This window comes from Bubalus bubalis, chromosome 7, assembly GCF_019923935.1.
Source record: "Bubalus bubalis isolate 160015118507 breed Murrah chromosome 7, NDDB_SH_1, whole genome shotgun sequence".
NCBI lineage: Eukaryota > Metazoa > Chordata > Mammalia > Artiodactyla > Bovidae > Bubalus > Bubalus bubalis.
In genome coordinates, this window is record NC_059163.1 from 31,986,936 (window position 1) to 32,009,705 (window position 22,770).

At 36.4% G+C, this 22,770-nt stretch overlaps 1 long non-coding RNA gene across 1 annotated transcript; it reads right to left on the reverse strand.

The window, feature by feature from the left end:
* Positions 1–7,425: 7,425 nt before the first annotated feature.
* LOC102396029 lies at positions 7,426–21,888 on the reverse strand. The gene is made up of 6 exons (XR_006552568.1): positions 21,216–21,888; positions 11,912–11,975; positions 10,637–10,657; positions 10,530–10,559; positions 9,220–9,330; positions 7,426–7,619 (listed from the first exon to the last, which is right to left on the reverse strand). It is a non-coding gene; the product is annotated as an uncharacterized LOC102396029 (long non-coding RNA).
* Positions 21,889–22,770: the final 882 nt, after the last annotated feature.

Genomic DNA, 22,770 nt, shown 5'->3' on the forward strand with positions numbered 1-22,770 from the left:
TTCCTTTTGAAAATATTGCCTGATTTTCTTGCTTCATTCTTTTTTTCTTTCCTTCTCCCTCCCTTACTCACTTAATTCCTTCCCTCCTCCATTGCCTCATTTATTGCTCACTTATTCATTGAATTTCCATTTATAGGCACTATTTTAACAGAACGATGGTCTTCATTATCTAGTGAGCAAAATGTGAATTAATGTTTCAAAGGCCCTACAGAACAGCAACAGCAATAAACACAAACCATTACAGTCAAAAAAGAGGCAGATGCTAATATATGCATTTAAACCTACAATTAAACTTAACTCACCTGAATTTCAGATTGGGATGCCAAAATGTAGCCATTATTCCACCCATAATTTTGTGCTTCAACACAATAGGAAGTTGAGGATTATGTATGACAGTAGGAAATTAGAAGACTAAATAAAGAGTAGCCCTCTTATGTGATGATAGTCACTCAGTTGTGTCTGACTCTTTGCCACTCCATGAACTGTAGCCCTTCAGGCTTCTCTGTTCATGGGATTTTTCAGGCAAGAATACAGGAATGGGTTCCCTTTCTCTTCTCCAGGGGATCTTCCTGACCCAGGGATCGAAACTGGGTCTCCTGCATTGCAGGCAGATTCTTTACCATCTGAGCCACCAGGGAAGTGCTTAATCCTCCAGGAACTGTAGGTAATTTTGGAAGACTGATGGACTGGATCATGTCCTGATATTTTATTTTTAAGATAAACACAGCAAAAGAGACACTGATGTATAGAACAGTCTTATGGACTCTGTGAGAGAGGGAGAGGGTGGGATGATTTGGGAGAATGGCATTGAAACATGTAAAATATCATGTATGAAACAAGTTGCCAGTCCAGGTTCGATGCACGATACTGGATGCTTGGGGCTGGTGCACTGGGACGACCCAGAGGGATGGAATGGGGAGGGAGGAGGGAGGAGGGTTCAGGATGGGAAACACATGTATACCTGTGGCGGATTCATTTTGATATTTGGCAAAACTAATACAATTATGTAAAGTTTAAAAATAAAATAAAAAAAAAAGAAAATTGAAGGAAAAAAAAAAAAAGATAAACACATATTATGTGCTCTATAACCAACCACCACACTGCTTGAAAATGGCAGGGTATTTCATTTGAAAGGGAACAAGTCTATAAAAGATGGCTGCTGTATCACAGGTGTGACATTAAACTGGTATCATAAGAATGCCACTTGTGAATGGATATTTTATGGTGATATTGTCATTAAATTTTCTTCTCCTTCTTTTGTTTTTCTTCTTCTTCATGTTTGAAATTGGATTTTCCAGCCACATCCATTCAGAAAAAGGAAGTAACAAATTGTATCTAAAATTTATAATTGTGTAAATGCTCATATATTCTGCTTTTCAGGGAAGGTATTTACAGATTAATTACTTATAGCTAATGTTTATAGCATACATATGTAAATACTCATGAGTATTTACATATGTGTGTTTTTTATATATATATATATCTGACTATATATATATATATATATATATATATATATACACATCTGACTATACTGTTAGTGTATGCTATCACCCAAATGGGGCTTTCTTGGTGACTCAAATGGTAAAGAATCTGCCTGCAATGCAGGAGACCCGGATTTGATCCCTGGGTTGGGAAGATTCCCTGGAGAAGGGAATGGCAACCCACTTCAGTACTCTTGTCTGGTGAATTCCAAGGACAGAGGAGCCTGGTAGGCTACAGTCCAGGGGGTTGTAAAGAGTCTGACATGACCGAGCAACTAACACTTTTACCATATTTGTACCTGAGTAGAGTATCTAATATTTCTATTAAACTAGTAACTAAGCAATTAAAAATTATCTCACTTTCGCAATATATTACAAAAAAAGATTTACCATTACATATCTAATGAAAAATAGTTGCTATTTTTAACATATGTTGATGGGACATTATTAATTATTCTAATTTTTCCTAGTTTACTAAGCATCAGAAAATTCTACAATGTCTACAATGAGAATAACTGGATCTAATTGAAATCTTGACTCGTTTGAAGAATTCTGCTAGCAAAATAGTTTTCAACAAACTACAAGTGACTTCAAATATAATTTTAAAAAGATATCACTCAAAAAAGAACAATGCTATTCTTTCCATCCAGATTGCTTCTTCATAGCCTTATATGAAGAAGGAAATGGCAACCCACTCCAGTATTCTTGCCTGGAGAATCCCAGGGATGGGGGAGCCTGGTGGGCTGCCGTCTATGGGGTCGCACAGAGTCGGACACGACTGAAGCGACTTAGCAGCAGCAGCCTTATAAAGATTATAGGTTTCTGCTTGACAATGTCGTACTGAAATTTCTAATTATCCTACAAGAAACATGATGAAGATATGTTTCTAAGCAGAGAACAAAATGGCAAATCTGGAAATCTGAAGTTATAAAAGGAAAACTGTCATCAGCAAAGGCAAAACTACAGTGAAGTGAGGAAATCAACCGATTAGAGATCTAGTTGGAAGTTTAAAAGACAAAGGGAATCAAATCATCTATATCCACAGTAGTAGATAAGTAGATTTGGAATTGGAATGAAAACTGCCCTTTTCCAGTCCTGTGGCCACTGCTGAGCTTTCCAGATTTGCTGACATATTGATTGCAGCACTTTAGCAGAATCATTTTTTAGGATATGAAATAGCTCAGCAGGAATGTCATCACCACTAGCTTTGTTCATAGTAATCCTTCCTAAGGCCCACTTGACTTCAGACTCCAGGATATATGGCTCTAGATGAGCAATCATACCATCGTTGTTATCCAGATTAAGACGCATTTTAATAGTTCTGTGCATTCTTGCCATCACTTCTTAGTTTCTTCTGCTTCTGTTAGGTCTTTACTCTTTCTGTCCTTTATCGTGTCCTTCCTTGTGTGAAATGTTCCCTTGTATCTACAATTTTCTTGAGGGATCTCTAGTCTTTCCCATTCTATTGTTCTCCCTATTTCCTTGCATTGCTCATTTAAAAAGGCCTTCTTATCTCTCCTTGCTATTCTCTGGAACTCTGCATTCAGTTGGGTATATCTTTCTCTCTTTTTCCTTGCCTTTTGCTTCTCTTCTTTTCTCAGCTAGCTGTAAAGTCTCAGACAACTCCTTTTCCTTCTTGAATTTCTTTTTCTTTGGGATGCTTTTGGTCATTGCCTCCTGTATGATGTTATTAACTTCTATCCGTAGTTCTTCACACACTCTGTATACTAGATCTAATCCCTTGAATCTATTCATCATCTGTACTGTATAATTATAGGGCATTTGATTTAGGTGATACCTAAATGGCTTGGTGATTTTCCCTACTTTCTTCAATTTAAGACTGAATTTGCAATACGGAGCTCATGATCTGAGCCACAGTCAACTCCAAGCTTTGCTTTTGCTAACTGTAGAAAGCTTCTCCATCTTTGACTGCAAAGAACATGATCAATATGATTTCAGTTATTGACCATCTGGTGATGTCCATGTTTGGAGTTGTCTCTTGGGTTGTTGGAAAAGGATGTTTGTTATGACCAGATGCTCTTTTGGCAAAACTCTGTTAACCTTTGCTCTGCCTCTTTTTGTACTTCAAGGCCAAATTTGCCTGTAAGTTCGGATATCTGTTGACTTCCTACTTTTGCATTCTAAACCGCGATGATGAAAAAAACATCATTTTTGTGTTTGTTCTAGAAGGTGTTGTAGGTCTTCATAGAACCAGTCAGCTTCAGCTTCTTTGGAATCTGTGGTTGGATTACTGTGGCATGGGGTTGGATTACTGTGATGTTGAATGGTTTGCTTTGGAAATGAACTGCATTCTGTCATCTTTGAGACTGCACACAAGTACTGCATTTTGGACTATCTGTTGACTATTTGAGCTACTCTGTTTCTTCTAAGGGATTCTTGCCCACAGTAGTAGATATATGGTTATCTGAATTAAATTCGCCCATTGTCTATTTTAGTTCACTCATTCCTAAGATATCGATGTCCACTCTTGCCATCTTCTGCTTAACCATCTCTAATTTACCTCGATTCATTGACCTAACATTCCAGATTCCTATGCACTATTGTTCTTAAAAAATAAAACTTTGCTTTCACTACCAAACACTTCACAGCTGAGTGTCCTTTCTGCTTTGGCCCAGCTGCTTCATTCTTTCTGGAACTATTAGTAATTGCCCTCTGCTTTTCTCAAGTAGCATATTGGACACCTTACATTCTGGGGGCTCATCTTTCAGCTTCATACCTTTTTGCCTTTTCATACTGTTCATGGGGTTCTCGTGGCAAAGAATACTGGAATTGTTTGCCATTCCATCTTCCAGTGGGCCACCTTTTGTCAGAACTCTCCACTATGACCCATCTGTCTTGGGTTGTCCTGCATAGCATGGCTCATAGCTTCATTGAGTTAAACTAGCCCTTTTGCACAATAAGGCTGTGACCCATAAAGGGGATCTAGTAGGAAGTTAAATAACAAATGGAGTCAAATTATCAAAATCCACAATAAGTTAAGGGATACAGAAAACAAAACAAGAAAAAAAATGTAAAATACAGTGTCAAAGACAAGAATGTGGAACAAGGTTGAAAACACAATGTGGTTAAAATACATTTGAACATGAGATCATCAACTTAAAAATCATGTATATATATACATATATATATATGCAAGTTGCTATATATAAGCATCATGATAATAACAAGCCAAAAGTCTATAATATACATACCATAAAAGGAAAAAGAATACAATAATAACACTGAAAACAGACATTACATCATAAGGGAAAAAAGCAAAAGAAGACAAAAGGAATTTTAAAATGCTATAATTATAACTCAAAAATGTTTATCAAATGGAAATAAGTACATAACTATTAATACTTCAAATACAAATAGAGTAAATGCTCCCATCAAAAGACATGGAGTTGATGAATCAATACAAAAACAAGATACACATAGAGCTATGTGCATGAGTTCCACTTCAGACTTAAATACACATTCAAACCAAAAGCAAGGTGATGTAAAAGGTATCCCATGTAAATGAAATGATCAGAAACCTGGGGTCATAATATTTATATCAGACAAAATAGACTTTATAAGAAATACTCTTAACAAGAGACAAAGGAGGCCATTGAACAATGATAAAGGGATCAATCCAATAAGAATATGCTATTATGTTGCATTTTTTTTATGGCAACAGCTGTTAATTAGACATATCAGTGCAGTGATTTTGTAATGTATAGAAATATATATCACTATTCTGTGCAACTGAAACTAAACAGTGATATAGTTAAACATCAGTAGGAAAAAAAAAAAAAAAAGGTAGACCCTGAAGGGAAATGCATCAAAATAATGAAAATGTTTATTTTTGGGTGTTGGGACATATATGTGATGGGTCATTTTACTTTACGATTTTATGGACTTCAAGTTGTCTGCAATGAGTTAATATTGATAGTAAAATTAGGGAAAACACAATACGTATAATAAAAAATAAAACTAAAAATGGAAACACCAAAAATAGCAGGCATGAACAAAAGAAGAAAAGTATAACTCACAATGAAGAGAAAAATCAAGACATATAAATAGACTCAGAAGTGAGGCAAAGGATTGAATTCGAAAACAAATTTGTTAAAATATTTACCCTAATTGAATTCCATATGATAAGTAGAAGAGGCATGAGTATGCTTGAAAAATGCAAGGTCCAAAATGAAAAGTACACTGAATGCAATTACAGCATGATTAGGAAAAAAGATGAGGGAATAGACAGACTTATGGAAACAGGGACAACAAAGATGAAAAAAAGGACAGTTTAAAAAAGCAGTGCATCAAGGAGGAGGGGACAACAAATAAACAGTTTTAATTGTGGTGAAAGAGTGAAAGTTGCCTAAATATTAGGAAAACTATAAACCATAGATCAATAAGCTCAACAAATGATGATAAGAGCATGAAAAAAAAAAAGTTCATTATAACCAAATTGTTTGCAATCAGCATTAAAGAAAATATTAAAAAGAAACCATGGAAAAGACATTATGTACAGAGCAGCAAAGATATGAATGACAACTGACTCGATTTTGCCAAATATACTAACTAGAAGGGATTGGCAACACTTTCTTTTACTCAAAAGAAAGTATCTGTCAAAAAATTCTATAACCAATGAATATACATTAGTACCTCTAAAATGAAGATAAAATAACTTTTTTCAGATTCGCAAAACTGAATGACTTAATGACTAACTGACCTGCCTTACCGGGAATTCAACAAAGTCCTTTGGGCAGAAGTAAACTGGTATTAGGCAGAAATCTGTATCTATTCAAGGGAAGCACATTGAAGATGGTAAATAGAGAGGTAAAAATGAAACGTCTAAACCACTCATGTTTTAAAACTCTCCAAATGTAAAATATTTTTAAAACAAACCTCATATTAATACAATGTATGTTGGGGATTTCAATGTGCACCCAATTAAAATACAAGATAAGAACAACACTAAGGGCAGGGGGGCCAAAGTTTCCTGTTGTAAGATTCCCTATCATGGTGGTTATTGCTTAAAAAAACAAAAAAAACAAAAAAACCAGAAGAAGGCAAGTGCTCTTGAGGCTGTGGAGAAAAGGAAGCCATGGTCACTCTGGAAATGTAATTTGTGTAACCCCTGGGGAAAATACAGGGGTATCTCAAAAAATTAAAATTAGAGCTACCGTCTAATTCCCTCATCCTATATCTGGGTTTTTATCTGGAGGACAGGAATAAAGATCTCAAAGTGACACCTGCACCCTAATATTCTCTGGCATGCTTATATTAGCCAAGATGTCGAAACAATTAAAATCTGATTTCACAGAAGAATGGATAGAAAATATGAGGTGTATAGACACAGTGGAATACATTACTCAGCTTTAAAAAGAAAGAAATCTGTCATTTGGAACAACGTGGATGGACCTGAAATTTTTATGCAAAGAGAAATAAGCCAGACACAGAAAGGCAAACATTTTATGGTACCCCTCATGTGTACAATCTAAACTCATCAAACTCACAGAAATATAGAATAAAGTTATGGTGCCCTGGACTCCGGAGGAGGGGAGTATAACAACGTAATGGTCAGAAGATATAAAGTTTCAGTCACGCAAGATAAATAAGTCCTGAATACCTACTGAATAATGTAATACCTAGAAGACAATTCTGTATTTTATCTTTAAGATTTGCTAAGAGGGATCTATTGTGTGTTCTTATACCCACAACGACATAAAATAATAACAATCAAATAATAATAAAGGATGTGGGTGGAAATATTTCCTGATGATGGATATGTTTATGGAGTTGATGGAGGTGATGCCTTCATGGATATATACTTATCCCCAAACTCTTACTCAATTAAGTGATTTTTGTACTTTTCTATCACAGTGCTTGGACAAAATACAACAGGATACCTAGTATATGCTTGATAGATCAATTTATTAAGCATGCATGGTAGATGACAGAGAAAAGAAAGTAGAAACCAATTACATAGTTCAGAGAATATCATTATTATGCTTTAAAATATTGATATTTGATTCCAAGTGTGTATTGTGCAACTACTTGACTGATTTTTTTTTCTTTGTTTTATTCATTTGAAAGATGGTTTTCAACACAACAGAAAGAGTAGGAAAAATCATGGTGAAAAATCTGCGGATAAAGAGAAAACACTATATTAAATTTGAACTACAGATAAAGTCATTAATAATACCATTATGCTTTTTTATTTTTGAGTTATATTAATGTATATTCATTTGTACCTGTTCAGAATTGCCCATTTGTTATCCCCTCCCTTCCTACCTTCCAAGGTGCCCTGATGTCTGCTTGCCCCCAACTGTGGAAAGGCACTCAACGGTGGAATGTGTCCTCTTATCAAATTATCACGAGTATCAGCTGACCAGAGTGGACACTTTTTCTGTCAGACCTGGCTGATCACTTCCTTCCGGCTACCCAATTTCCCCTAAAAGTTTCAGCCAACCTTTACATTTCTCACTTTACCCTAGAAAGAAAAGTCTTTTTCTGTTTGTTTTCTATCACCAACCTAATTCAATCCCCTTGCCCTTCTGCTTAAACATGGCTTAAACATCCAAAGATATCTTTTCCAAATGATATTTTTAATGCATCCTTCCTTTTTCAAATGCCTTTAGCTATCATCTATACCTAGGAAGTCAAGTAAATGTTTTTATCCTGTCATTAACAGCAATAAGGAATTCAATTTGAGTGAAAGTCAGTGGCATAGCAGCCAATTAAATGAAGCTCAGCCATAAAAAGGAACAAGTTATGTCATTTTCAGAGATACTAATGGACCTATAGACTGTTGTACAGAGTAAAGTAAGTCAGAAAGAGAAAAACAAATATCATTTATGAATGCATATATGTGGAATCTAGAAAAATGGTACAGATTATATTATTTGCAAAGCACAAATAGAGACACAGACATAAAGCACATATGCATGGATAACAAGGGAGAAAGTGGGGGAAGGATGAATTGGAAGATTGCAGTTTATGGGTATACTACTATGTGTTGAGCTTCCCCGATGGCTAAGTAAGTAAAGAATCTGCCTGCAACGCAGGAGACACAGGAGATATGGGTCCAATCCCTGGGTCAAGAAGATCCCCTGGAGAAGGAAATGGCAACTACTCCAGTATTCTTGACTGAAAAATCCCACGGACAGAGAAACTTCCAGCTACCGTCCAATGAGTCACAAAGAGTTGGACATGATCGAATGAATAAGCACAATTAATATACTATGTGTAAAATAAATAACCAATAAGAATCTACTGTATAACACAGGGAAGTCTACTCTGTGCTCTGTGATCTTCTAACTGGGAGAGAAGTCCAAAAAATAGTATATGTGGATTATTCATTTTGCTGTAAAGCAGAAACTGACACAGCAGTGTAAAAAAGCTATACTCCCCCACCTCCCCCAAAAAAGAATTATTATAATACCTATTTTTTCCATGGGAAAATTAAAGTTTAGAAAAGATTAGGAAAAATGCAAGGTTGTGAAACCATCAGGAATAGCTTACAACCACAAGGTGTTCTGGTCACCATAGCCCACCTCTTTACCATCCTAGATAGATGTTTACTTTTTGAAATATTTATGTAAATACATATAATTTAGGACCTACACTAGGCTGCATTTCTCAAATGGGCTTCTTTTGGTTTGATGTCTTATGTTTTTCCTTGTTTTTAACTGTCATCATTGATACTTTTGGAGAAAATTAAATGTTATTAGACCTGGCTTACCTCTCTAATCATGTCCTGTAGTTACTAAGCAGCATTTTAAGGAAATGGATACGCAGGAGGATAATTCAGTGGATATTGTTGATATGGCTGGTATTGTTGAAAATATCCTCTCTGTATACAAACAAAAGGAAGGAGGAAATTATGGAGAATGAGACAATGACAGTGCAAATAATTTACAATAATGTCCATGAAAAATAGGTTATTAATGTTGGTAAGACCTTATATATTATCTATATGATTGTTTTTTCAAACTTTTAGATAGGTTTCACTTCTTTAAAAAAAGAATAATGGTTTTAAAGTACTAAAAGAGCAACAATTCATTTATATTTTTACTATTTATCAACAATTTTGTTGTCTTATACATGGAGCCATTGAGTCTAGCCAACCACTCACAAATGGTTTAATATTACTTACATTACAACCTTCAAATTCCTTCTTTGTTCATTCTTAAATCCAGGGAGGAGGAATTTACTAACTCCAGTTTAGGTGGACTTGCTACATCTCATTCTTTACTTATAAATGAGATACTGTCTCTTGAAACTCTTACATTCCTACTATTCACTTTTGTTGATGTACTCCATCTCTCCTTCTGCATCTTTTTTTTTTTTTTTTTGAAGCTATTTGAATTTATCTGAAATGGCAACCCACTCCAGTATCCTTGCCTGGAGAATCCCAGGGGCAGGGGAGCCTGGTGGGCTGCTGTCTATGGGGTCGCACAGAGTTGGACATGACTGAAGCGACTTAGCAGTAGCAGTAGCAGTACTTACTGTATTAGTAAGAATTCTGGAGACCTATCAAACTGATTAGACATGTCAAAATAATATGGGACACCAGTGATACATATCATTAAGAAAAATGTTAAATAAATGAAATTGTCTCTCTTCTTTAACTTGGTCAATTAACATACATTAAGGACTTCATTACCTCCCAAAAGAATCAGAAAATGGAAACTGACCACATAATATATGTTCTTTAGCAGCCTCTATGGTCCTTTAGGTGGAGATTGTACTTAGTATAATTAGAATTTCAATATTCTTCAGATGAAGGCAATTATTTACCAAACAGAAATAACTTTTCTTAGAAAATAACTAGCTTTATCAGGGTGGCATTATAGGTTTCTATGTAAACAGTAACAGCACACAAGTCTTTGGGGTCTTTACCTAGTGTATCGTAAAAAGATAATTCAATGTACACTTAAGCTAATCATTGTATAGATATATTTCAAAGATAAATATGTATTCTCTTATAGAATAAATACTCTGAGTAAAAAATATTCTTATACTATACCACATTATCAGAGGAATACATACATGATGTTTTTTCCGTTTCCTGTGATGTTTCTGTTAAGGTAAAGAAGAAATTAACATTGTAATACATGTTTCATTTTCAAATATTCCAGTGAAGGAAAGTGTCTTACCTCTTCAGATGAATCAGCTCTCTGGGAAAAAAGAAAAGAAGAAAATAGTTAACATTTTAATTTCTCTGTTATAAATTGAGTGTAAACATATATTTAGCTGCCACAATTCTGATTAAACAAAGAGATAAAGTTTGGATAATTGATACACTAAAAATTTTTTTTTTGTTAGTTGAACAACATCTTTAATATGAGAAGAAATATGAGGAGAAAACTTTTACTATTATTAATTTGCTATATTCAAGTAGCTATTCACTCTGGAACAATTTCTTTCTTGTTGAAAGTGAGACAAATGTATCACTGTGAATTGGAGAATAAAATTGAAAATTAAGGTTTAGATTTGCACTCAAGTCAAATGTTTTTTAGGCGGATATGTTCAAGTAGCTCAAAAGCTACTTACATTCATATAATTAGTTATGCTAATAGGGTCTGATATAAAGTTTTTTTCTGTTTCTTAAAAAATTTTTTTCTATTATTTTATAAAAAAAAAAATCTGTTACTGTCATATAAATAACCAATTTGTTTTTGAAAGATCCATGACAACTTGTTGGATTAACAGAAGTCATCTTATGTCTTGAAGAGTATCTCAGTAACTAGACATAAAGAATATCCAAGTGAAAGTTACCACTGCTTTCACAGAAGGAGAAACAAATTTAGAGGAAGATGAGAGCAATTCAGAGAGGTCAGTTTTGCCTAGTGACCCAAAGCAGTTAATGACACTACAGGGAAGCCCTGACATTTCGTAGATTTAGAGTTTTTAGTATTTAAATGTCTTTATTAGCACCTCAGACTCACATTTTTATGAGGTTATTTAAAAAAATTAATTTTCACACTAAGATTATTACACTTTTATGTCTCTGTGTGTTTAGTGTTTGTGTATGGATGTGACACTATATGTGTGTATATTAAAGATATATTCTAAGTTCTTAATGAATTTATGTAGTACAATTCAAGGAAAATATTCATTTAAAATATTCATTAAAATTTCTAAAGCATTGTTCAGGTAAATGCACGTGCATGCATACTAAGTCACTTCAGTCATTTCTGACTCTTTGTGACCCTATGGACTGTAGCCTGCCAGGCTCCTCCATCCATGGCATTCTCTAGGCAAGAATACGGAAGTGTGTTGCCATGTCCTCTTCCAGGGGATCTTCCTGACTCAGGGATTGAACCCACATCTCTGATGTCTCCTGAACTGGCACATATAGACCAAAACACATGAAACAAGACAATGGCTAATTTTGAAAACATATTCTTCAAAATTCCCAGTATACTTACAATCATGGCTAGGATGAGAGCCATAATGAAGACAAAGATAAAGATCTTCATATTTGGTGGAGTCCTGTGAAAGCATATGTGAAAAATCAGTAGCACATTCACTCTTTCATTTACACACCAAACATTTCATTTAGACATCAAATTATGTTCCAAAGCCTAGTGAAACAGACTAGAAATGCAAGGACAATTGAAACACATAAGCACATTTCTTGACATCATGGAGCTTAGAAACCAGTAGGGATCTTGATAAATAAAGGTAAGTGTTTTGATTTGGAAATACTAAAGTGCTATGAGGGCTTCCCTGGTGGCTCAGATGATAAAGCGTCTGCCTACAATGCAGGAGACCTGGGTTCGATCCCTGAGTCAGGAAGATACTCTGGAGAGGGAAATGGCAACCCACTCCAGTACTCTTGCCTGGAAAATCCCATGGACAGAGAAGCCTGGTAGGCTACAGTCCATGGGGGTCACAGAGAGTTAGACATGACTGAGCGACTTCACTTAAAGGCTATAAACACACAGAAAATGAACATCTTAAACAGACCAAGAGAATGGAGATATTTAAGAAAGTAAAAACATAAGTTGTGTTACATAATATACAGCAAGTGGGTAAGTAAAGTGTGGGTGGTCTGCAGAGAAACAAAAATGAGAGAGCATGAAAGTGAATAGTTCAGTCTGCAAGAAGGACAAAAAAAGGTGTCAGGCTGACCATTTAGATTGCTGTTTTATATATATATATATATATATATATATATATATAATTATAAGAGAGGTTTAGGAGGTAGAATGACAAGCAACAGTCTACCTCCTAAACCTCTCTTAAACTCTGCCTTAATTATGATCCCAAATATCATTTACTGAAACTGTTTTTATTTGCAAAATTATCAATAAATAGCACACAGTTTGTAAATGGTTTCCAATTCATTTTAGCAATCAAAAAATTGCAAATGACATTATACTATATTACACATGAATATGTTAACTTTTTCCCAAAAATGAGACTCACCAGTCATGAAAGCTGAAATTCTGATGCTTCAGGAGATGTTCTTTGCTAGAAAACTGCTGTGTTTAAATACCTTGAAATCCGTCATTTGTTTTCATAATTACGTCAGTTATGAGATCTTATTATAGAACTGAAAACACTTCCTAAAGTCTGTCCCCATAGACACTAAAAATAAACTTAACAGGGTGATTTACAAAAGAAATTTGTGAAGTGAGTGGCCAGGAAACCAGTGGACCCATTAAATGTTAATCCCCGTTAGTCTAGACAAGTGTGAATAAGACAAAGGCAAAGTGTGTTAGCATATGTCAAGTGTAGAAATAAATAGAATGGCAAAAATGTTTCTGTAGAACACCGTCTATCCTATTTCAACAGATGTGTGCCGAAGTTGAAATAAGTATATACCAAAAATAAAATCATCTAATTAAAACTTTATATGCTTTCTAATAAATGATGATAACTGACATAATGAAATGGAGTTATTTCAAGTGTGTTTCCTACACATTACTAAATTGTACTTTTTTTCTACTGACTTAGAATTAAGTCTTCAAGTCAAATACTTGTAAAAATTGGTATTTTTACAATACCTATGGGGTGCTGTTCGATAAAATAATTATTAATTTTAAAGTCAAATGACCATGAAGCTCAGTACTTTCTATCTCTCATAGTAAGTAGATGCATATATCTTGAATGAATTTACTTCCTTTGAGTCTTAGGAGCTCATTTATCCTTAGTGGAAAATAAGCATATTAACTAATATCCTTATTTATTTATTTATTTATTTTTAGTTGCTCAGCCATGTCCAACTCTTTGGGACCCCATGGACTGTAGCCTGCCAGGTTCCTCTGTTCATGGAAGTCTCCAGGCAAGAATACTGAAGTGGGTTGCCATTCCCTTCTCCAAGGGATCTACATGACTTGGGGATTGAACCTGAGTCTCCAGCATTGCAGGCAAATTGTTTACCACGTGAGCCACCATCCATTCAAAATGTGGTATGTGGGATGATCAGAATCAGCATTACCTGAGAGTTTGTTGGAAATGCAAATTAATTAGTTTTCTTTACAGAAGTGTTGAAACAGAATCTTGGAGGTGTATTAGAAATACCATTTTAACAATATCTCCAGGTGATTGTGTATCTTAAAATTTGAGAAACCACATAATAGACTAATGTATTTTTGTCTCTTGATTGGACCTTTTAAGGTTTAGCTTTATATCAGGAATTGAGGTTTATAACAGGAATTAAGGTTTAGTTCTATATCACAGGAAATATTTATTACATGAGTTTTCTATGCTATATTTGACCATCCCCACTAGACATTAGTGTTATATCCTAGGTAACATATAAGGTGGGCCTCCCTGGTGGCTCAGTAATAAGGAATCTGCCTGCAACACAGGAGACCTGGCTTTGATCCCTCGGTCAGGAAGATCCCCTGGAGGAGGACATGGCAACCCACTCTAGTACTCATGCCTAGAGAATCCCATAGTTAGAGGAGCCTGGCAGGGGGCAGTCTTGCACAGAGTCAGACATGACTGAAGTAATTCAGCAGCAGCAGTAACAGCATATAAAATGATACAAATCCTTTTTTAAGGTAAATAAAGCATTAAAATCCAATTCAATTTAAGCAATTCTCTCTCTATTTCATTGTTTTCTATTCTTCAGGTATATATGAGGTCTCTTCTCAAATGCAAAAAACAAATCCAGTCTCTAGTATACTCTCAATAGAAAAAAGATATATAGGTTAGGAATCACTGATAAATCTGATCTTTAAAATAAGTCCTTCTTTATTCATTTTGGAATTGTCAAGTGATTTTCTTTTTATCTTCCTTTATTCGTTCTCTCTCCTTCCCTACTGCTTACTCCCTCGCTTCTCCATTTATGTTTCTTTGATTCTTTTAAGTTATGTTCTTAGGCAGTATTCTAGTTGAATTATGACACTCATAGCCTAGAGAACAAAAAGTGAACTAATATTCTAAAGGCCCAGCAAACAACAACAGCAACAAACACAAACTTCAGTTTATAAAAATTGATAGATAGCAAAACACATTTAAAGTTTGCAATTAAAATTGACTCACCCATATTTTAGTTTGTGACACCAAAATGGAGGCATTATTCCACTCAGCATTTTCTGCTTTGATATGGTAGGAAGTGTGGGCATTGTGTATGACAGTAGGAGCTCAGAATATTGGAATCTAAACACGGGAATAGCCCTCATGTGTGACTTATGGCTTCAACCTCCAGGAACGGTAGGTCATTTTAGAAGACTGAGGAACCAGAATATGTCCTGATACTTCATAAGAGAGAGAGACAGACATATATTCTCTATAACCAACCACCATATTGTTTGAAAATGCCAAGATCTTATATTTACAAGAAAAAAACTGAGTAAGAGATGCTACTGTATCACAGGTGTGACATTAAATTAGGGGCATAAGAACATGACCTGTGAATGGGTATTTATGCTGGAATTCCCTCTCCTCTTACTTCTCCTTTTGTTCTTATTCTTTCCCCTCTTCCTCCTCCTTCATTCTCCTCCTTTTTCTATATTTCTCCTACACTAAAGCATGGCCTACAATTTGTTACAAATTTTTTTAAAACAGTTTAGCTAAAAAATAAACTAAAAAAAGTTTTTGTGTGTATATTGCTATGTGGATTGTTGAAATGAAAAGCACTGCAGCTGACAAATACAGAACAACATATGATGACCTACTAGATAACACAAATCTTCTGGGTATTGGAAATATACAAAGAGATAATCTCCTATTCTTGCCTTTAAGCAGGTTACCTTATGTTTTTGACTGAGTGTTTGTGTTGCTCTAAATTCATATGTTGAAACCTCACCCTGCAATCTGTTCTATTTGGAGTTGAGCATTCTGAGAGGTACTGAGATTTGCATACTAATTTGCTTCAGCTGTGTCCAACCCTTTGCATCCCTATAGACTGTAGCATGCCAGGCTCCTCTGTCCATAGGATTCTCTAGGCAAGAATACTGGAATGGGTTGCCATTCCCTTCTCCAAGGGATCTTCCCAACCCAGGGATCGAACCAGCATCTCTTTGTCCCCTGCTTTGGCAGGCAGGTCCCTGACCACTAGCGCTACCACTGAGGTTTAGGTGAGGTCATAGTGTGGAAAACCTATGATGGATTAATGCTCGTATTAGAAGAAATAGAGACTCCAGGGTTTTTCCTCTCTGCCATGTGAAGATACAGGAGGAAGACATCTGTCTGCAAGCCAGTAAGAAGGCCTGTGCAATAGAAGCCAACTACGCTGCCTCCTGGTTTTGGACTTCCCAGCCTCTAGAACACAATAAATAAGTGCCTGCTGGGTAACACATTCTATAGTTCAATTATCCCTCTATAATGTCAGGTGATTGGTTTTAGGGTAACATGGCCAGGAAAAACCTCACAGAAAAAGTAAGTAGAGACATAAGTGTAGAGTGGGGAATGGTCCATGCATTTATGTGGGGAAAGAATCCCAGACTGAGGAACAACCAATGGGCAGCTCTCAGGTGTCAGCTCACCTTTTCTGCTCAATGAATAGCAAGAGGCCAGCAGACAGAGCAGGAGTCAGAGGGAGAATATATAGAACAAAGAAACACCTAATGATGTAAGGTATTTAGGTCATTTTAATGAGTTTTGGACTTTAATCTGAGAGTAATTGGAAATCAATGGAAGGCATATATAGAGGTGCTGTGGCTTTGAATGTTAAATAACAGTCTAAGAAAGTGGGGATGGATATGTAAGGTGGCTGCTGAACTTTATTTTACAGTGAGAACAATTGTCATGTTGAGTATTATTTTTCTCAGCTACATTCACAGAGGCAGAAGGTAGAATTTGGATTAATCTGTGATATGATTTAGGTAAGACAGTATAGTAAAATCAGAGACAAGTAGGGGATTTGGGTATATGTATAAAAAGTGAACTAGTGATTTCCTTGAAATTTAAGGTGGAAAAGAGGGATATACAGACATTTGAATTTAAAGGCATTGAAGAACTGACTGGGTCCTAGATTCTGATAAAATCAAATAATGTTTTGCTTCAGATATAAAAGAGGATTATTAAGTAGATAAGAAATGGTATGGGAGTGTAGGAAGGATGAAATTACGGAGTGGGGAAATTATTTTCATGACAAAGTATAGTCATATGTCCTTTCACATTTATGATCTGATTATAAGCAGGAACCACAACATCTACATCTTTTTTCATTGTGTGACCTTTCAAGTCTTCTAGCACAGTCATTCTAAATATGAGATGATTTTGCAACCCCCTGCCTCAGGAGACATTGGGAAATTTCTTGAGACACTTTTGATTCTAAAAGCTGTGCAGTTGGTGCTACTACCATCTTCGTGGTAGAGGCCAGGGATGCTGCTAAACATCCTACAACACATTAGGAAAACTCCCACAACAAATAATTCTTCTGCTCAAAATATCAATAATATGAAGGTTGAAAAATACTGGTCTAGTATGTACTATGTGCTCAATAGCAAGGAGAGATAAGAAAGCCTTCCTCAGTGATTAATGCAAAGAAATAGAGGAAAACAATAGAATGGGAAAGACTAGAGAGCTCTTCAAGCAAATTAGAGATATCAAAGGAACATTTCATGCAAAGATGGGCACAATAAAGGACAGAAATTATATGGACCTAACAGAGAAGAGGAGAAGGCAATGGTACCCCACTCCAGTACTCTTGCCTGGAAAATCCCATGGATGGAGGAGCCTGTTAGGCTGCAGTCCATGGGGTCGCGAAGAGTCGGACACAACTGAGCGGCTTTACTTTCACTTTTTCACTTTTATGCATTGGAGAAGGAAATGGCAACCCACTCCAGTGTTCTTGCCTGGAGAATCCCAGGGGCAGGAGAACCTGGTGGGCTGACGTCTATGGGGTCACACAGAGTCGAACATGACTGAAGTGACTTAGCAGTAGCAGGAACAAAGCAGAAGATATTAAGAAGAGGTGGCAAGAATTCACAGAAGAATGATATATAAAAGATCTTCATGACCCAGATAACCACGATGATGTGATCACTCACCTAGAGCCAGACAGCCTGGAATGCAAAGTCAAGTGGGCCTTAGAAAGCATCACTACTAACAAAGCTAGTGGAGGTGATGGAATTCCAGTTGAGCTATTTCAAATCTTAAAAGATGATGCTGTGAAAGTACTGCACTCAGTATGCCAGCAAATTTGGAAACCTCAGCAGTGGCCACAGGACTAGAAAAGGTCAGTTTTCATGCCAAAGAAAGGCAATGCCAAAGAATGTTCAAACACCCACATGATTGCATTCATCTCACATGCTAGTAAAATAGCACTCAAAATTCTCCAAGCCACACTTCAACAGTACATGAACCACGAACTTCCAGATGTTCAAGCTGGATTTAGAAAAGGCAGAGGAACCAGAGATTAAATTGCCAATATCCACTGGATCATCAAAAAAGCAAGAGAGTTCCAGAAAAACATCTACTTCTGCTTTATTGACTACACCAAAGCCTTTGATTGTGTGGGTCACAGCAAACTGTGGAAAATTCTTCAAGTGATGGGAATATCAGACTACCTTACCTGCCTCCTGAGAAATCTGTATGCAGGTCCAGTTAGAACTGGACATGGAACAACAGACTGGTTCCAAATTGGGAAAGGAATACATCAAGGAATATTCATTGGAAGGATTGATGCTGAAGCTGAAATTCCTATACTTTGGCCACCTAATGCGAAGATCTGACTCATTGGAAAAGATCCCGATGCTGGGAAAGATTGAAGGCAGGAGGAGAAGGGGATGACAGAGGATGAGATGGTTGGATGGCATCACCGACTCAATGGACATGAGTTTGAGTAAGCTCCAGGGGTTGGTGGTGGACAGGAAAGCCTGGAGTGCTGCAGTCCACAGGGTCACAAAGATTCGGACACGACTGAGTGACTGATCTGATACTGATGTCCTGGGGTCCAGCCCCAGCTGATCCAGGGTATTCGAAGCGGGGACGGCGTCGGCGACTTATTTAAATATTAATTAGAGATATAAAGAGTAATAGAATGAAGATAGCTCAGCAGGAAAATTCAGTGGAGAAAAGAGGCTGAGTAGCTTGGTTTACGCGGGAAACCAATAAAACTTCAAGACAAGAAGCTTGCACCACTTACGTAGGCCACAGGCGTCCTTCCGTTCTCCTGAAGGAGAGGAGACACTGAGGCCTCCCTGGTCGGATCTTAGAAGCCCAGGCATAGTTAGTAAGCATGGTGGGCTCCACACTCCAGATGGAGACTCAGTCAGAGTTTGAGAGAGAGAATGACATGGGGAGACCAGTATTTCGAGGAACTGATCCCAATTCTTTATTTTCCATGGTCTACTTTTATACACTGAGATGTTATGCAAAAGTCACGTGGGGTCAGCAGTCCTGACTTTTATCAAAGTCAGGTGCTTCCATACAAATGTATACAGAGGTCTTAGGGGTGTTACATCATCTTCTGGCCAGGGGGTCTGCTGACAGTTTATGACCCTTTCCTTGTGACAGCGGTCAGTCAACCTGGACACTTATTTCCCCAGGGGTGATTATTCTTAAAAAAGACTCCACCTTCCGAAGATACCAGATAAAGTTACATCCCTATAGGGTGAGGGTGTAGTGGGTTTTAATTAAGGAAAGAATTTACTTAGCCTAAGGTCTAACATGATTAATATCAAAGGTTAATACTTATTTCTTCTATATATTCATTAATATGTATAAGGGCAGGGGATGTGGAGACTTAGCAGTGAACAAATGAAAAACCTTTCACCAATACAATTTCTAATCAGCCCACTATACTTATACTAATGGTTTTCTAACTTTTCTAAGGAACCTGTTTTTAGAAGGTTTAAAGCATCTCGTGCCTCTCACGGTTGGGAGGCTGTGAGCAATCACATGTGGCCGGACAAGCCTGTCAGGCAGGCTAGAGAACCTTCAGAGGAGTTTGTAGGTTAAAACACTCTTGTCATGCCCAGGAATTATTATTAACTGGAGCTCTAAGTTAACTCCTTCTCCTAAAGAGGTGGTGGGGGACAGCCCCCCGTAAAGTCAGAGGTGTAGGTGAGAGCACAAAGTAGTAAAGTAGGCAGGCTCTGATTATGGGGGTAGATGCTCGAGGATTTCCAGGGGGACTTCTGAGGCTCAATTCTGCCTTTGCGTATGTCGAGCCTCCTTCCTCATGACCTTTGCCACGGGCGGAGTGCCTCCTACCGGCTCCTTGCACTAATGTGCTCAACAAATGTATCTTGAACTTGTGTGAAGTTCTATGGTCATATGTAAAGGAAGAATAATCAGGATTAGCTGTGTGTCCTATGAATCAGGGTGCTGGGTTTTATGTGTTCATAGTATCTGCTGGTTCACAGAACATTTTTCTTATTCTCTGGTTCTTGATTTCTTTATAAACTAATCTTAATAGTTATACTTCACATAGATAGGAAATTATTATATTTGGATAATCTCATGGAAAGGATTAAATACTCCATCTATATGAGTAATGCTGAACTATCTACTCCTACCAAATAATTTGTCAGAATTCACTAATTCTGTGTTATATTGTTTCTAAATCTGAATCATTATATGAATCCTCAGTATTTTATTTTCCTGCCTCTATACTTTGGAATTTATTAAACAGTGCTTCAAATAATTTTTAGGAAACTGAAGTTTTTTGTAACAGCTTTATCTCTAGATAGCTTTAGTATCTTGAAAAAGTAATACAAATTCTCAAATCCTCAGTTTCCTCTTCTCTAAAATATATTTAAAATATTCTATGGATGATATCTTTTAATATTTATTTTTTTGGCCATCCAGCACAGCTTACGGGATCTTAGTTCCCCAGTGAGGGATTATACCCATGCCAACTGCAGTGAAAGTACAAAATCCTAAACTGGACTCACCAGGGATTTCCCGATATCTCCTCTAGTTCTTATTTCTGAATATTCTTGGTCCCTTTATTGTACTCTTCATCCAACTTTTCTATTGCTTTCTTTCTTAAGGATATTATTTGCATGGTTTCAGCTAGAATATATCCAAATCTCAGGACTGCATATTTCAGATTCATCGGCCAATATGGAAAAAAACTTTGGCTGAACAGATCATGCTTATAAAAATATAGTACTAGAAAAACTTATAAAAACTCATAAAAACTAGTACTAGAACATCTTGCTTTGACTATATCTTGCTCCTCACCCAGGGTTATCTACTAAAATTTCCCCATATGAAATTCTTTTGCCTTATAAAAATGACAACTCTTAGGTAACATTGCAAAAATTTGAGTTGCCCAGATGGCCCTTTGCTTCTTACTGGTCATTGTGTTCTGAGGCTTACCTGGACACTGGTACCTGATGTCATTTTAAATTTCTGGCTTTTAAATTTTCCCTTGGACAAGCTTCTTTCTTTAGTATATTGTTAAGGATTTCTTTGATCAAGATTTTACCTACTTTTCTGCTCCAATCGAATCCATCTCTATCAATTAATATAATTCAAAATTGGTGAGAGACAGTCTTAAGGAAATGCTGTGTTTATTGCACAATATGTAAAGCATCTTCCTGAGAAAAGGGAAATGTTGAATGGGAAGGACATGCTTTATTTTGTATTCCTTTTCTCAGAAATCACACTTTTTTGCCTGTGGCCTTGGCAACCAAAAGCTAACACATAAAAAAAGGCATATGAAGTAGCCAAGGCCTTTTCTAGTTATATCTATGACATTGAGTTCATTTTATCATTTATTTTCCTGACTTCCTCCTGGGTCCATATGAGAATCTTAGAATGAATATTAGCTGAAAATCCAAATACATAGTAGATGTTGATTTGGGTTTTCTAAGCAATACAAGACTTGTATGACAGTGAGATGTATTACCATCCAACACACATCTCAGCATGATATAAACGTAAGGTATATTGTGAAGAAAAATGATCAATTATGTCAAAGTGCTTACTTTAGAAGATCATCTATCTGTCCCAAAGCTGTGAATATATATATTGAATGTAATGAATAGATGAAACAAACCTTGTAAAAATGAGTAGTGTAAAATACAACTACATTTATGAACATCTATCACTAAAGAGGCAAAGAAAGTTGAGGACTGCTTTTGTAATTGGGCTCCTATTAATAAAAAGTACTTCTGAGGTCTGGCTTAGACTCTATTGTAGTACTTATGGTAAGACCCTCCTCCTGTCTGGGCTTTCATTTTCTTTCTTCCTTCCCTCATTTGCCCTTCCATGAATACTAGCTGATAAACATTGGCTCACTATAAAAGATATGAGGCCAAACTTGAGCTGTCCCATTTTAATAAATCTGTATAAATAATATTTGTTCTACAGAAGTATTCTCTAAATAAATGTTACTTTCTCTCTTAAAATCCCTCAACAAATCCCCACTATCTAGAGAATAAGATTGGCATTCCCTGGAGTCACAGCATGCTTTGTCTGCCATTATCTGACCCCTTTCTCTTTCTCTCTTCTCACCTCCATCTACTCCTTTTTCCTTGCAATTCATGACCCAGATTCACTGTTTGATTTGGCTTACATGTGTGTGTGCTGAGTTGTGTCTCACTCTTGTCAACCCCATGAATGATAGTCCACCAGGCTCCAGTGTCCATGAAATTTTCCAGTCAAGAATGCTGGAGTGGATTGCATTTCCTACTCCATTTGATTAATTTAGTGACTTTTAATTTTTTTTCCCTCCATATTCAGGAGGCTATTCTTTCCTTTTAGTCTATACTGTCTTTGCTCTTCAGGTCTAAGCTATCATCATGTGCTTGTTAGCTTGTTTCTTTCTCCATTATAGCATAAACACTAACAACTATTCAGGTTAGCATGAGATTGTGTTCTTTGTGTGGCCTGTGTATTTCTGGTGTGTATTAGAATTTACCCTAAGATC